We start from the raw sequence: 12,888 nt of genomic DNA on the forward strand, positions 1-12,888 counted from the left end.
AATGATGCCCCTGTCTTCTGGTCTCACAGTACCCCTCAGCAACACTTTACTATGTGAATATGTTCTCTCCAGATCCTGACTCCTCTTTTTCTCCTATACATGACACATGTTTTGGCAATTAAGGCAGCCTGGGCTGATGGGTTCAGTTTGTCTATATCATGTCCCACCTCAATTCTGCCTCCTGCTCCAGAATCTCATAGGATATAAGGCTAAAAAAAAAATCAGATCTGTGCAGCTAACTCCTCCCAGCTCTTTCCTCATTCATTACATCCCATCTCCCATCCCCCCTACACAGCCCCTCTCTTTTTCCTGCTCCAGTCATCATCTTGTCTGCATAAGTACAAGGAGGAAAATAGCCAGCACGTTCAATAACCACTGCCTTTTTAATGCTTGGGATCTCTAGAAAAGGAAGGTTGTTTTCTGTCTGAGCATGACAAGGACTGCTGACAATCCAAGATTACACAGTCAGCAGCAGCATCAGCATGTTAGCAGCTCCCAGAGGTACTTACCTCGGATAATAACTGCACTTGGATTCCTATTCTTTGCCAGAGAGGCACACTGACAGCAGGCAAGTACTGTGCAGCTTGACCATTGGAGGCTGGGTAGATGGACATGTTTAGCACACGTATATCCATGCATTAACATGCAATGCAGACCCATCAGGCAGGCACACGTCTACAATACAGACACCAACAGGCAAATGCTTAATAACCTACCTGCTACCACCAGCATATGGACTCAGAACACACACACACACACACACACACACACACACACACACACACACACACTATATAGACACATATAGAAACACACACACACACACACACACACACACACACACACACACACACTTACTTTAATTAACAGTGCCATCATTACACAGAACCCTCTCATTAAAACCTGGGCACGTTAAGCGTTCGCACGACTGATGCTAATAAATTCAGACGCTGATACACGTGTGCACATTTATAACAACGCATTTGGAATCCACAGGAATGAGCACAATCAGATTGTAACGTGTGAGCACCCACAGTCCATACGTGCCCAGTGCCCACACTCCTATACCTTCCAGGCAGGTACACAATGACATGCAGGCACGTATGACACATGCTTTCAGCTGTTATTTGTTGCATTCTGTGCTGTGCATGTGTCACATCTTCTATGGCGATGCCTATACTGTGATGGTTTGTTAGCTGGCTGGCTGTCTTTGCTGGGAGACGGAGCTGTCCCTGGTTCTGCAGCCCCGGACGCTGTTCTCAGATGGGGGAACGTGCTCCCAGCTGCTATGTAAATGCAGCGAAGATCGGGCGTTGGGTAGCATACTGTAGGTGCGAATGAGCGGCTACAGTAGATGGGCCTGGACTTTCTATGTGTAAAATGGGACGTGACCTCTGTGTTGAAAAGCTTAGAAGTTAATGACAGCAACCATCACTGCTGACCATGTTATGTGTGATGTGTGATAAGATTCATTTACAAATAATATACCCCCAAAAGATGGACGAGGTCGTTATATTCTTAGCAATTAGATATTATTATTTTTTTGCTCATTCACTCCAGCTTGGTATAGAGCTGTCAAGTGATGCTTTGTAGCCAACTATTTTATGTTCGTGTAATTCTGAATTTTTGCAACGTATTGTATATTACAATAGCCAGTGCTGCAAATAATAGTGCTGATAAGGTTTTCAATGTTGCAGTACTACAAAGAGAGTCATACCCACACAGATCGACAATGGTGTGTTTAAATAACTGCAAATTCATTTACTTTTCCAGATTCCTTTTCAATTTTTCTTTCCAAAGCTATCTTGGCACGGGTTATCCATCACATCCTCCCCATTTGCATACAATGCAAGTGGCACCAGAGATGGAGAATATTGATAAAAATATAAATACATGCATGCTTTTGAAAAAACTGGCATGGCACACAGTGAATGATGAGGATTGTATTGGAAATGTTAATTGAAGGGCAATTCTACTCAAAAGTACAAAACTTTGTTTTGGGCATGGGAAAGAAATATATGTAAAGCATCAAATGTGTCTGTTTTTCAACTGATTTGCAAATTGGTAGGACCCACATTGCCTCCAATACGCTCAGCAAGAGATCATCTTTTATGGTCAAAGATCATTTATTCTAACTTCTGGCTGCGCTGTCAGGAACCCTCCCCTGTGAGATTCCCATGGGTGGTAAAATGTTATTTTGGCGTAGACTTGTCCTTTAATTGTGACAAGTTCACTTTAAGGTTTTAAAAAAAAAATGCCATACTTAGTATTGTTTGAGGTTGTTTTCAAAGATAAGCCAAACCAATGGCCAATGCTAAATACATGTATTTACCTAGTTTTACATAAACATAAAATAAAATAATTAATTGAATAAGACTACAACGTTATAGTCAGATACAGCTTGAGGTAGACTTATAACTACTACTGAGCAACTGTATGCAAGATTCATTTAGTTGTAAAGCATTTCTTAGCATCACTGACCAATAGTTACTAGCAGGTAGGTAGAATAAAATAAGCTAGGATTGAAGACATTTTATGTTTACTATGTCATGAGAGAATACTATGTGCTATTTTCAGCAATAGCATATTAAATAGTATACTAATATACATATAACACATTGGATACACCCCAAAACATAACACCTGTTAATGACAGGGTAAAATTAAATTTGATATAGTGCAGAATCAAAGGGGCTACTCATTTATGAAAATTTGGATGACCCTATGCTTTTTCTCTTCTTTAGAGACATAATAGTGGTACTCATCTTTATATGAATTTGACAAGAAAATATTACCCCAGGCCTACTGATACCAAATAAGCTGTTATACATATCAATATTCACAATGTGATAACCAATTTAGCATGCAAAATGAAGTGAACCCCTTTCCAGTTCTCACTATAAGTTGATGTGTTAGAGGGTGCATTGAAGCAAGAATGAAAAATCGATATCAATAAAATGCAAGGTCAAAGTAAATAAGCAGTATAACTAATATATGTCTCCTGGTCAGCCAATCCTCATCAATCTTTAGTTTATGAAAACACTAGAAACAGAGACACAGTAGGGAGGGTGGTTATGAAATTAGCTCAGTGTATTACAGAAGGCTGCCAAATACAATTACTTTGTATCCTCTTGCTATTAAAGAATATTAGTTTGCATGTTGCACGACTGTTCATCTGGCAACTAAAGATTTTTTTTTTCTAATTATTTGTAGAATACATTCGTCTTCTTGTGAGCGGTAGAATAAGAACGTTGTGTGACTTCAGAATAGATTTTCAATAAGTTATGTTCTCTTAGTTCTGCTTGTGGTCATAGTGAATAATGGGTGTTTGGGTCCTTGTCCTCTTGTACACAATGCCTTGTGTTTCTCTACTGTCGTTTGCGTCTTCCTTTCTGTTGCACTTTTTGCTTTCTGTGCAAAAGGTTTTGCACATTCTTTATTGTATCATCATTATTTCAGGAAGCTTTAGCGATGGGTTTTAGTCACAAAAGGCGATGATTATTCTCTTTTAATACTGTTCTTAGAGGACATCATTATCATCTACAATCTCTTACTAACAAAGGAATTCTTTTGTATATGCTTTCACTAGTCACATTGATTCTTACCGACTTAGTACTATTTATTTGTATGATTGAACACTGCAATACCTTGGAGCATAATAAAGATAATAATAGCAGTAGTATTATTAATAATAATAATACAGTCAAACCCCCATTTTACAGTATATGCTTTTTCACTTTTATAGAATTCATCTTTTCTTTTCTTTTTACAGTCATTTCAATGCCGAATGCTTTTCAGTGGTCACTGTTCCCTGATTTTGCATAACAGGGCTCATAGTTTATTGTGCAAATTTGCCCAGATACAGTAATTTGTGCAGTCATAGAAATGTACAGTAAATTATTACTATCATCTATATTTTATTTTATTGATATAACAGTCTCATTATATATATATATATATATATATATATATATATATAAAATGTAACTAATATGTAGATACATATGTTAGGGATGAGTGGTTCGGATTCCTTGGCAAAACGTCATCCTCCCTGGCGTCGAATTCTCGCTGGTTTTGGGGTCTATATAAGGTGTCTTGGTTGTGACTTGGCGCCACTCCACTCTCAGGCACGCTGCTGTATGCTGTGCTGTACTCTGCTCTATTGGTTGTGCTGTGTCTACTGTCCAGACTCCAGACTAACAAATGGCTATGCTCTATATATAGTCAATGTTTAGGGAGCACACTGCTGTATGCTACACTGTACTCTGTTGTATTGGCTGTGCTGTGTAAGACTACAGACTTACAGGTGGCTGTGCACTGTATATAGTCAGTGTATAGGGGGTACGCAGCAGTATGCTGCACTGTACTCTGCTGTATTGGCTGTGCTGTGTCAGACTACAGACTTACAGGTGGCTGTGCTCTGTATATAGTCAGTGTACAGGGGCACACTGCTGTATGCTACACTGTACTCGGCTGTATTGACTGTGCTGTGTCAGACTACAGACTTACAAGTGGCTATGCTCTGTATATAGTCAGTGTATAGGGGTATGCTGCTGTATGCTGCGCTGTAGTTTGGTGTAAATTGGCTGTGCTGTGTCCATCTAAAGTGGCTGTTCACAATCAGCACTATATTATGTATTGTGTGACTCACTAACAGATATTCTTATATTATTTATACTGTTTTGTGCTCTTTACCCTAGTGTGATATGGTCACGTGTATATATAATCCCGGTGACTTTACGCAATTTGAAGTGAGCTGCAAGTTCAAAAAAGAAAAAAATACTGTAGATCTATTGTTTGTACTGTTTGGTGCGCTTTACCCTAGTGTGCTCAGTCCAAAGACCTGGTACACTGGCAGGTGACAGGTGCATAGCTATAAGCCCTATGACTCCATGCAGTGATCTGCGAACTGAAAAATGGATAACGATCAGTTTAGAGTAGAGCAACCCAAAACTAGCACTGTAGCTGTTGAAACCAGTCATGCACCACTTTTAACTTCTGACACTGCTGTGTGGCAATGTGTCTTAAGCTGGGTACACATTAGACGATGTGTACCCAGCATGACATTGGTGGTGACTGGACCCAGCGAGGGTTCTGGCATTGACAAGTGCATACACACTTGCCGATGCCGGCAGTGATGGGGAGGGAGCATACTGCATCTGGCCAGATTGAGTTGCATGCAGGTCCGACGGGTAATGTCACTGATAACCTGCAGGAGAGCGCATCATCAGCGACATAGTGGGTACACATTGAATGATTTTAACAATTTGTCATTCTGATCCATTGGAATCGGGCAAGTCATTTACAAAATCGTCTAATGCGTACACAGCTTAAGATGTGCTATAAACCGCCTTGTATTTGTGCTGCTACTCTGTCGTTTAGTAATCAGACAACTCGCTGCAGTCTTTGGATTAAAGCGGATGAAAACAATGGCCCTCATTCCGAGTCGTTCGCTCGGTATTTTTCATCGCATCGCAATGAAAATCCGCTTAGTACGCATGCGCAATATTCGCACTGCGACTGCGCCAAGTAATTTAACAATTAAGATAGTATTTTTACTCACGGCTTTTTCATCGCTCCGGCGATCGTAATGTGATTGACAGGAAATGGGTGTTACTGGGCGGAAACACGGCGTTTTATGGGCGTGTGGATGAAAACGCTACCGTTTCCGGAAAAAACGCAGGAGTGGCTGGAGAAACGGGGGAGTGTCTGAGCGAACGCTGGGTGTGTTTGTGACGTCAAACCAGGAACGACAAGCACTGAACTGATCGCACAGGCAGAGTAAGGTTGAAGTTACTCAGAAACTGCTAAGTAGTTTGTAATCGCAATATTGCGATTACATCGGTCGCAATTTTAAGAAGCTAAGATACACTCCCAGTAGGCGTAGGCTTAGCGTGTGTAACTCTGCTAAATTCGCCTTGCGACCGATCAACTCGGAATGAGGGCCAATATTGTGAATTGTGAGGGAAAAAATTAGAGAAAATTTATGTTATTGAGATTAATAATACTTTAGGAATAAAAATAAACCCAAATTATGTGATTTTAGCTTTATTTGTCAATTTTTGGGAAAAAATAAAAAATCACGGGTGAAATCCAAAACCAAATCCAAAACCAAAACTATACGAATTAGAACCAAAACCATGTAAATGTAATAAACCATGTAAATGTAATAAGCTTATGTATTTCCTTTTATTTTCAATGTAACATCTTGTTTTACTTATATCTCTTACTGGTGTTAAACTATATCCTATATATTGAACTTATCATTTTATGGCTGCAATCTGATGTATAACAAATAACTAGAAGCTTTGATGCTAGATCTGAGGGGCGATATATAAAGCAGTAAAAAGAGTGGAGAAGTAGACCAAATGGAGTCATTGCTTACAGTAACCAATCAGCTTTGAGGTAAGAATTAATCAAGTACATTCTACTTTGGTAGGTATGATAGGTACAGTAGTAGCTGTGGCCAACTTCTCCACTGTTTTCACTGCTTGATGCATCTTCACCTTGGTGAGATACTCTTCTGGACACAGTCATGGACACAGTTTTATGCATTAGAACAGTGATGGGAAATAAATGGCTCTTAGGCCATATTGGTACCATTGATTATTAACTTTTGGACATCAGGAAAAAAAAAAAGATAAAAAGTAGGAGCTAAAGGAAAACAAACTTTACACACCTCTAGGATAGAAAATGGGAGTTTAAGTTCATGTTTGGTACTGCAACCTTAATAATGTAATACAATGTTTCTCATCCATATGTGGATCATCTGGCCATTCATACATGTCAGTAGTGTCTATGAAAAAAACAAAAGGCTAAAGGTGATCTTAAATGACTACTACCCCAAAAATGACCAAGGTATTATCAAATTTATTGTTAAAATGGATAGTTTTAGAAATTTGACTCCAGTTTGCAAAAATGTAGCAAATAAATCTCATATTTCAGAATGGAACAGTTACAGTAAAAATAGAATACATTTTTCTCTATACAGACATTATTTTTACAAATTTATTTTTCAAGATCAGAAGTCCTGGAGATCAGGAAAATAAACTCAGTCCCACAGGAATATCAGCGTACAGAATCTGGCAGCCACACCTCCAGCAGAGGGCTAACACTTGATGTGCTGCCTAGCCAGGCATGGAAGTAGTTATAGTAATGCAGAGAGCTGAAAAGAAATAAGCATCTTCAGCTACAGTTTAAAATTCTAGATAAGGGTTCTACTGACTTCATGGATAATCAGTTTTGGTGTTAAAGAGGATAGACATGAGGAGTCCGTCCTCCCATCTTCTCCAGCAGTCCCTACTGTGTGCAATACTATAGTAACATTCAGTGTACATAAGCCTAGTATGGTCAGAAAGTTCCCCAGTGGCAAAAAGCCTTTTGGTGTAGTGTTCATAATCATTTTGTGTAATCATACCCTCAAATTTATTTTTGAAGTAACAACTCAATAAGAAAATTGTACCCTATTTCACTGTCAATCTTCACAGTGTCCTCCAGGATACAGTTACTTAGGATTCCAGTGTAGTATAAGTCTTAGGGCTGGAATCATTTAGCCACGGTTAACTGATATGCCAGAGCTATTCAGTTAAAGCCAGTGATCAGCCAGTGCCTGCACTTAACATGGATTTATGAACGAGCCTGAGGGTGTCTCAAACTGAAATCTGCGATACTGTAAGTGCCCTTAGCGTGGGTGCCACAAGTACGTTAACCCATGCCTCCTGGCACTTATCCCGGATTCTTTGGGTTAACACACAATACTGTAGTGTGTAATTTACTGCGCAAGGAAAAGGGTCTGTAATTGAATAGCCCCAGGTGTAAAAGCCCGAGTTTACTACCCTTTTCCCCCGCACAATAAATTACTGCTACTTATCGAATCGGCCCTTAGTGATTTTGTGTGAAAAGCTTTAAAATAAAAAGTTATGAGACTTCGGGGTATACTTTCTTTAGATCATTTTTTCAAAACTGCCAAATCTCTATGGCATTAAGGTCTGTTTTTTATGTATTAGAAATGCCTTTTTATATTCAATCCTCAAAGCCACTGAGAAATTTGAGGAAAACCCCCCCTGATCTTTTAGTACATATTCCCCTTTGTTACCTTTAGACTTCCTATAATTCTGATAGGTCACATATGTTTTAGCATTTTTTATTTTACATACATTTGTAGATAATTTAGGATGGATTTGGGTAAAGGCTATATATGCACTATCTTAGGGCAGCAGAGCTGTAGGGTCAGCAATCATTTTGCACATCTCTGCTTTTTTATTTTGTATACAAATATTTGCTATATAGATCTTTTACCAATGTAACCATGGGCTCTTTTAGTATTTATTTCCGATTAAATACTTATTACAGCTGCGATATAGCAGTGTTTACCAAGGGGTGATCGATGGAGAGTAAGAAAAAGTCTAAGAGAGCATACATCTATATACTGTATATAAATGCGAAAGCCCTCACTCACTCACTCACTGACTGACTGACTCATCACTAATTCTCTTACATCCCGATATGTTAGGAAGATGAAATTTACATAGGTATTCTTCAGGCGGGAGACAGGAAAACTAGGTAATTAGAATTTTAATAAACTCAGGATTAAAAGGTGGTTGACATAATGACATCATTACCAATGCGTGGCTTGCATTGCGTGAACGATAACGTCCAAATGGGCAATCAGATAAAAATTTGGATTGCACCTCCAGTGTGTAGAATTTCATAAACTACAAAAATGCGAAAAGCCCTCACTGACTGACTGACTGACTCATCACTAATTCTCTTACTTCCCGATATGTTATGAAGATGAAATTTAACAGGTAGAACAGCTAGTGTATATATATAAATATATAAAAACTCATGTCAGCTTGTCCCATGTAGACCTTTTCACGGGGTCTACCATTTTTCCATGTTGACTTTGTCCATGTTGACCAATAGTGTTTGACCTATTGACTGTCGACCTTATCCAGGTCGACACATTGATCCATTACCATTTTACATAGTTATCTAATTCTTAACATGTACAGTATGTGCAAATAAAAATAATATACTGTACCTTGTACATTGTATCAAAACTGTAAATCATTACATCAAAAACTGGATACTGAAGTTGAGTCACTTAAGACATCTAGATTGTCAGCTCAAGAAGATTTAGGGCTAGATGCATCATCGCTCGGAAAGTGATAAAATGGAGAGTGGAAAAGTACCAGTCAATCAGCTCCTAACTGCCATGTCACAGGCTGTGTTTGAAAAATGTCAGTTAGGAGCTGATTGGCTGGCACTTTTTCACTCTCCATTTTATCACTTTCCAAGCGATGATGCATCTAGCCCTTATCATGATTTTTATGCTTCTGATTCTGGGTAAGTACTTTATTGTAATTCATTTATTTTGCGTAGTAATAATATTTATTTGCTGTAAGACCTTATGCTGAGTTTACATGCCAGCTGAGCACTTGTTTCATTTGGTGCTAAGAACAATACCAGGTTAGAGACCATAAGTATGTGCATGGTTTCATCTTCTGACTATACCCATCACTCCAACAGCATCAATCTGAAATGAAAAGCCTTGGAGAGAGATAAAGTACCAGCCAATCAGTTCCTAACTGCCATGTTACAGGCTGTGTTTGAATAATTACAGTTAGGAGCTGATTGGTTGGTAGTTTATCTCTCTCCACTTTATCACTCTCAACGGCTTAGTACATCTGCCCTTTGGTGTCCTTGTGTGACCAACATTTAGCTGAAGAAGTTTTAAATTTGTGAAGACAAACAAATGATTGTACAAACTGTTAATATTTCAATCATATATAGAAAGCATGGAGATAATACGCAGCTGTTTGTTCAAACTTCAAAGCATACTAATGCCCTACTATAGCAGATTAATGAGATGGGATGCATCATTAATTTTGTCAAGTTATCAATGATTATTTTTCATTGAAACTTAGCTAACATACAAATAGCAGTGCACTTATGAATGAGCGACCTACATTTTTGGGGGGGCAAAAAATAATTTGCAAAATTAATTGGCATATATTACTCTTTAGTGTCCTGGTTTGAGCTATTAAACTACTATAAGCTTCATAAGCCATTTCTTAAATGGTCAGTGTGTATTCTCTGTTTTCCATTGGGGAATGCAAGGAACGCCAGTGAAAATGCAGATCTGACTCTTTACAGCAGCCATTAAAAATAACTGGTTTCTTGCTAGTGGAACAGTATCATGTGAGCCAGATGCTTAAATCTTCTGCCTGGATGAGCACTGCAGAATGTGATTGTACACTGCATGTATAGTTCTCCCTTGCACTGATGAGACTGTACAAATAAATTGTGCTCAAATGTTAAACAGTTAGTAAGGTTGAAGGAAAACACAGGTCCATCAAGTTCAGTCTTTCATAAAGTCTAATCAAAACTCCCATTATGACATTTGCAAATTAGCCTCAATGGGGAAGAAAAGAAAATCATTATTTGCCTCAAAAATTGAAACCAGATAAATTCTCTGTATTTATTAATGGATTAAGCTGGGCGTAGTCAAAAGGTCGACAATCACAATGTCAATACAACAGTCGACAGTTACAGATGGAGCCATGCTAGCGGTGGCTTCATCTGTGCCTGGGCGCACCCGTCTGGACACTCCTATCGCTGCATCTGGAGTGGAAGCGTCTCTGTGCGCTCCCGGCATGACTAGGCAGATGGATCGCGATGAGTGCAGCTCCATCTGTATGATGTCAACATTGTTAAAATGTTGACAGGCAATGTGTTCACATTTTTAGAATGTCAGCATTAGGGTTAGGCTGCTGGGTGAGGTTAGGGTTAGAGTCATAGATACCTGCCACAGTCTTGTGGCACAGCAGTTCCCATAGGATTCTACTGAAATGCAATGTGCCCCCTTGCAACAAGCTTGTGCCCACTAGGCAATGTCATCAATAGATGACGTTGCTTATAGAAGCCTATGGGCATTTTAGTCACAACATCAAAGTATCCTTCTCAATTCATTGACATTTGTGATTGTGCATGCACATGCAGATGGCTGCACATACATATTTGGAACTGTGACTCAAAAATCCAGAAGTCTATTCATTGCCAGGACAGCTCTTTATTGGTAGACTTGTTCTGGTGGGTAAGCAATCCTTCATACTGGTGATCAAAAATGCCAGTATGCAGGTGACCAAAGGAAAAGATTATCACAACTTATTTGTAATATTTTATATATCTCCCCCTAGAAGACAAGAGGCTAGGACGATTGGAAGCATGGATAGTGGTAGGAATGAACATGAGAAAAGAGGGACCTGTCCATTAGATCTTACATGCTAAGAGGTGAATAGTTGAAGGATGAACTGAGGAGAAGCAAACAACAGGGATGAAGACAAGAGAAGAGTGGCGATTTTTGAGGTGGTATGGAAGGGTTTTAAGAAAAGGAGAGTAAATGTTTAAAGCTGGAAAGACTCACAGAAAGTCTGACTTGGCATGGGAGTGAGTATTAGAGGAGAGGGGCAGCATGGGAGAAATCTCGGCATAATCAGGGTGGAGTCGATGTGGCAATAAGAGCAAGAGAAGAAGGTACAGGAGAGAGAGGGTGAACAGAAATGAGATATAGGAGAGGCAGAGTGATCCCTTTATTCTGTGTGATCTTTGGCACAAAACTTTCATAGACAAATCTTTGTCTTCACCTCAGGGCCGAAACTAGGATTTTCGCCACCCGGGGCAAGAAAGTAATTTGTTCCCTTCCCACACACACACACACAAATAAATCTAATTATTTTACACCATGTTATGTCACACAATAGAGACCCTTATTCACAATATGCCACACAGTAGTAATGCCCTTTATAGCACATTATTCCACACACTAGTATCCCTTAAACATATTATGCTACACAGTAGTAATGCTCCTTATATACATAATGCCACACAGTAGTAATTGCCTTTGACTCAAGTTCATAACATGGTCCATGGGATAAACAAGGGGCGGGGGGGAGGAGAGATGGGAGAGGGGTGTTGGAGAGAGGGGGGGTGGGATGGAGAGAAAGAGCAAGCCCAGGCTTGGAATGGCAATGAAAGTAAACAACCAGTTACCACAGTACGTCACTGATCAAGATGCAGGCTGCCGCCAGTCACAACATACAGCACCCTGCTGATGCCGACAGTAGCAGGCAGTATCCGGGAGCGGATCCCCACACACAGCAATCCACTGCCCCTACAGGCTCATGTGCTTTGTTCATCATTTGACTCATTCAGACTGTGGCAGACTTTATAATCAATCTAAAATCCTGATTGTCAAGCTGTGCTTTGCTGTGAGGATTTTAGATTGATTGTGAATTCAGCCACTGTCTGGAGTGCAGTGCTGTGGAGGACAAAGTTTTTGCAGGCAGTGTGCTGCAGGATGTCATTGCCTCCCTATGGATCCACCACTGACCCCGAGACTAGCGCCCAGCAGGAGGGAGGAGGAGTGGCTGACTTAGGGAGATGGATGAAGTCTCAGCTCCCCCTTAAATCCAGCACCCAGGGCATATGCCCCCTTAGGGGGCTCCCGACCCTAGTTGCGGCACTGTTGACCTCGGCTATATGTATACATATACACATTAATTAGGTCACTCATAAGGTATCTTTTTTCTTTTTTTTTCTAAATTAATCAGACCTACTTTACAAAATCTTTATTTAGAAATTAAACTTTCTGTTCAAATGGGACTTCCAGCCAGTGAACTTTCCAAAGTTGTCCTTTATACAGTGTTCTGTTGAAAATGCCATATATTCAAAATGTGGTCTACAGTAAACACTGACTTATCTGATTGTAATACTGTGTTTGTATCACATGCTTTTGTTTCCCTTTTCTGCGCCCTTACATCATATTTGCCCTTGCTACTTGGAACTGTGTGCTGTTATTAAGCTCTTTGTCATTTAGATTCCGTT

The 12,888-nt window shown here is 39.6% G+C and overlaps 1 protein-coding gene across 1 annotated transcript in view; it reads left to right on the top strand.

Moving 5' to 3' along the window:
* The first annotated feature begins 291 nt into the window (after positions 1–291).
* Positions 292–12,888, top strand: part of BRINP1 (BMP/retinoic acid inducible neural specific 1) — a 375,138-nt gene continuing 362,541 nt past the window's right edge. The window contains exon 1 of the mRNA XM_063936905.1: positions 292–568. The gene's annotated coding sequence lies outside the window, so the exon portion shown is untranslated. The remainder of the gene's footprint in view (positions 569–12,888) is intronic.

The sequence above is a fragment of the Pseudophryne corroboree genome, chromosome 8 (genome assembly GCF_028390025.1).
Source record: "Pseudophryne corroboree isolate aPseCor3 chromosome 8, aPseCor3.hap2, whole genome shotgun sequence".
In the NCBI taxonomy this organism is placed as follows: domain Eukaryota; kingdom Metazoa; phylum Chordata; class Amphibia; order Anura; family Myobatrachidae; genus Pseudophryne; species Pseudophryne corroboree.